Here is a 4,447-nt window from a genome sequence, read left to right as displayed (position 1 = left end):
GGGGATCGTTAAAGTAATCCATATGATGCTATATTAAATCTTATGAAATCAGCCTTTGAGACATTTTTCAGCAGCTGTTTCTATTCTAGTTGTATAATTAATTTATGTGAAAAAAATTAAGAAAATATAAATATAATAAAATATAAAATAATCACATTAAATATAAAATTAAAGGAAATTAATGTAAAATAAAATATAAAAAAAAAAAAAAATTAAAGAATAAAACAATTAGCAAAAAGTAGAATCGTGTGCTCAGGAAAACAAATTCCCAAACGCGAGGCTCTGAATGGATGAACGGCGCCGTTTGTGAAGGTTAGACAAAATGCTCCTTGAATAATTATGTCACAGTGGACCTGTTCCAGATATTTCCAGCAACAATCCTCTATTGCATGACAAAAAACAACTGATGTCGAGACAATTTCAGGTCATTTTTAAATCAGGTCAGCATGTCTTTTTTTCTTTTTCTTTTCTGTAAAGACATACTGGGGGGCTGAAATCTCAAAAGTAGAGAAAATCTTCCAAGGTGACATTAAAAGGACAATTTACTCTAAAATGAAACTTCTTTCATCATTCACTCACCCTCATGTCATTCCCGACCCGTATGACTTTCTTTCTTCTGTGTGAAACAAGAGGAGAAAATTAGAAGAATGTTCACAAAACTGTTTTCCATACAATGACAATATATAGTGATCACAGCTGTCAAAAATAATTTTAAAACACCATTGGGGATCGTTAAAGTAATCCATATGATGCTATATTAAATCTTATGAAATCAGCCTTTGAGACATTTTTCAGCAGCTGTTTCTATTCTAGTTGTATAATTAATTTATGTGAAAAAAATTAAGAAAATATAAATATAATAAAATATAAAATAATCACATTAAATATAAAATTAAAGGAAATTAATGTAAAATAAAATATAAAAAAAATTAAAGTATAAAACAATTAGCAAATAGTAGCATCGTGTGCTCAGGAAAACAAATTCATAACTTCCAGGGAAATTTGCGCAAACATAAATGGAAATTTCTGAAGATTTTTGTTGTGTTTAGTTTATGCTCATGCCTTCTAAATGAATAAAAAATGTATCCACCGTAAAAAATGGTGAAAATTTTATCCCCATCTTGGCATTTCCATGCACCATTTTTTTATGTGATATCCAACATTTAATTGCATTCAAATTTGTGGATAGAAACCCAGTTACTGACAATCTTCGCCTACACTGAAGTTCTGAAGTCGCCTACATTCATGTTCAGGTACACGTTTAGTTTCTCATGTGTGTCGAAAAGAAATTCAGTCCACCGGTTTGAATATGGAGAATGATTAAAAAAATGAGGAAATTAATAAGATTTGAGAGCTTCAGTTGAGATAAACCAAATTTTGGGTCATTTTTGTTATTCTTAGAGCCATGTTGTTGTATGTGGAAGAATGGCCTAAAAATTCTTCAAAAATAACAAGAGATTTCAACAGGATGGGAGTAAAGGCCCATTCACAACAAGAACGATAAAGATAACTATAACAATAACTATTTCAGCATCCACACCAACATTTATCATTTATCTGCTAGAAAAAAAATCTTTCTGTGATTCCAGTGATATCGTATTCTTCAGTGTCGTTATAGTTATAGTTGTTGTGTATAGTGTGGTTCACTAGTCTTCTAAATGAACAAAACGGCATCCACCGCAAACAACCTTGAACATTATAATGAAAATTTCAGAAATTTCATTCAACATGTTGGTGTTTCCATGCATTATTTTTTAATGTGATATCCAGCATTTGCATTCAAATATGTGGATAGAAACCCAGTTACTGATAATCATTCTCTATTGAAGCTCCAAGGTCTCATCCATGTTCAGATTCTCATTCAGTTTGTGTTGAATATGGAGAATGACAAAAAATTAGGTAAAGGATGGTATTTGAGAGCTTCAGCCAATATCAATGTTTTTATTGTTTATCTGCTGGGAAAAAAAATGAGAGTGATTCCAACGATATCGTTCCTCAGAGTCATTACCGTTATAGTTGTAATGTAGACGTCCCTGTTCTGATAGAATTAGAACGACTATTAAAACTTTATAGTTATCATCTTTGGTGTGAATGGGCATTAAATAATGACGCCAGTTTCATTTATGGGTGAACTGTCCCTTTAAAGGCCCCTTGGAAAACTTTCAGCTCCAGACTGGCAGTTTCCCTAAAACTCCTGAAGACCTTGAGGAAGTATGAAGGATGTGCGACGCTCTCCCTTGGCCGTACTTACGAGGGAGGTGCTGACATTCATAGAGGACATTAATAAGGATGGAGGCGAGGTGGAGGAGGCTCGTGTGATGAATGAACGGAGCGCTGAGAGACTCCTGCACATTTAGACTGATGTGGAGCTCTTGATCAGTGCTCCTCCTGACAGCAGATACACAATTGGCCGCGACGGACAACCCCATTGTTTAAATGGAGTGACGCGTCATTTACGCTGTGCTAAAGGTTAACGACAAGAGAATCGCACACCAAATTATCAATTAATCTCTAAGCACATTTGTTCTCTCACCTGTGTCCTCTCTTTCTTTACATCCTCGCCTCTTTCTCTGGCTCTCCTCCTGCCAGTTTTTTGGGGGGCCGCGTAATTTGTCTGCTTTATCTTGTTGGAGGGATTGAACTGGCTTTGGGGAGCATGCTTAGATACCGGCTACATCCATTATCTGTCAGAGGATAACCTGATTCAGAGCAGCTGCTGCCAGACATACAAAGACAGACAGAGAGTGTGAGAGAGAGAGAGACAAACAGAGAGACAGGCCTTGTTCTGTGTTTAATTGTCAGGCTGATCAATTAGAGACCATCTCGCTGATCGCCGCAACAGAACTCTTCAACAAGAGGGACAAAAACAAGGAGATTATGGCGGGGAAAATCCGCTGTGCTGAATACATTACACTGATAGAGACATTGGGAAACACATCCGTCCAGAATCATTCATTATCCACGTGTAATAATGAGCGATTACAAAACAGATCTGAGTTCTGATCCTGGATGCTGATTGATCAACAAAAAAATTCAATTTTGCTAAAATACACAATAACGTAACAAACACCGGTTTGGTTTTTACTATAACTTTTTTTTTATGTTTTAACAAAATTTGATACTTTTTTTTATTAACATCTATGCATCGTGTGATATAACCTCTAATTCAGACTTTTTTTTCTCAGAATATTGAAATATAAACTCACAATTGCTAGATATAAAGTCAGAATTACAGGATATAAAGTCGTGATTGCGTGTTATAAAGTCAGAATTGCAAGATATAAACTCGATTTTAGTTGGTTAAAGGTTATGAGTTGGACAATCAGAAAGGTAGAACTTACTCATGACGAGATCTCTCACAAAAATGAACTCCACAAATGAGGCTGTAATCATAAATGCTTTGAATAATGAACACTGGTTATCCTAACAGCTAAATAAACACTAAAATTGCGTGCAAGACAGAGTAGCCTGTGTCTGCATTTGAAATGAGAAGACTTGAAATCTTGATACGAGATTACAGCACAGCAAAGTGTCAAACCACAGAGAAATCCCATCCTCGCTAATGCTCAACCAACCTTATCAGGACACCGTTAAACATATTATGATTTCAGCCTGATAGAAACACATTCAACAGAATCTCAGATTTATCATTCCACACGAGCAAAACCAGAATGACATTGCGTTTGTAAGGCCTACAAGCATAAATGGAAATACTTCCGATGATGAGAGAGTAAAAGTGAAATAAAAATGACTAAATAAACCATCCTGAGATAAATGTTTAAATGCGACTGCTTTGGGCCTCATGGTTTTCATTCATCTTCATTTCAGCCCTCTCAGTCTGTCTGCAAGATAGCAAACACACTCACGTGATTAATGTTGTGAACAGACACATAGTTTCATGAAAACATGCTAAATCGCATCATATGAAGAATGTCAGGGAAATGCAACAAATTCGCTTTCCTCTCTTTCTCCATGTTTCAGAGACATTTGATGTCCCATTGTACAGCACAAAGACACACACACAAATGTTTAAATGGCTCTTCTCTACAGAAATGCCGTCCTGATACGGTGTATGTGTACGTGTGCGAGGGTTTGGACGATAATGGGATGTCGTCAGATGAAATAAAAAGGATGAAAGTGGTGATTCATCACCTTGTCAGTCTAAACAGCACCTTCCTCTTATACATCACTCTCTTTCTATCACACACACACACACACTTCAATCCTCTCATGCCGCTTCTGTCACAACCTCCATCAACTTATTCTTACACTCAGATGCACATTCAAATGGACTCACACTAATCATTATTTAGTTAGTTCTTTGACACTTTTATCTACAGTGACTTACAGTAATAATAAAAGACAGTTCTTTTGGAGTAACATTTACATTCAAGGCATTTCAGATGCGCTTATTCAGAGCAACTACAAAAACGACAAACTCAAAATC

The sequence above is a fragment of the Sinocyclocheilus grahami genome, unplaced genomic scaffold (assembly GCF_001515645.1).
Source record: "Sinocyclocheilus grahami isolate Dianchi unplaced genomic scaffold, SAMN03320097.WGS_v1.1 scaffold13.1, whole genome shotgun sequence".
Lineage (NCBI taxonomy): Eukaryota > Metazoa > Chordata > Actinopteri > Cypriniformes > Cyprinidae > Sinocyclocheilus > Sinocyclocheilus grahami.
This window is presented reverse-complemented; position numbering follows the sequence as displayed.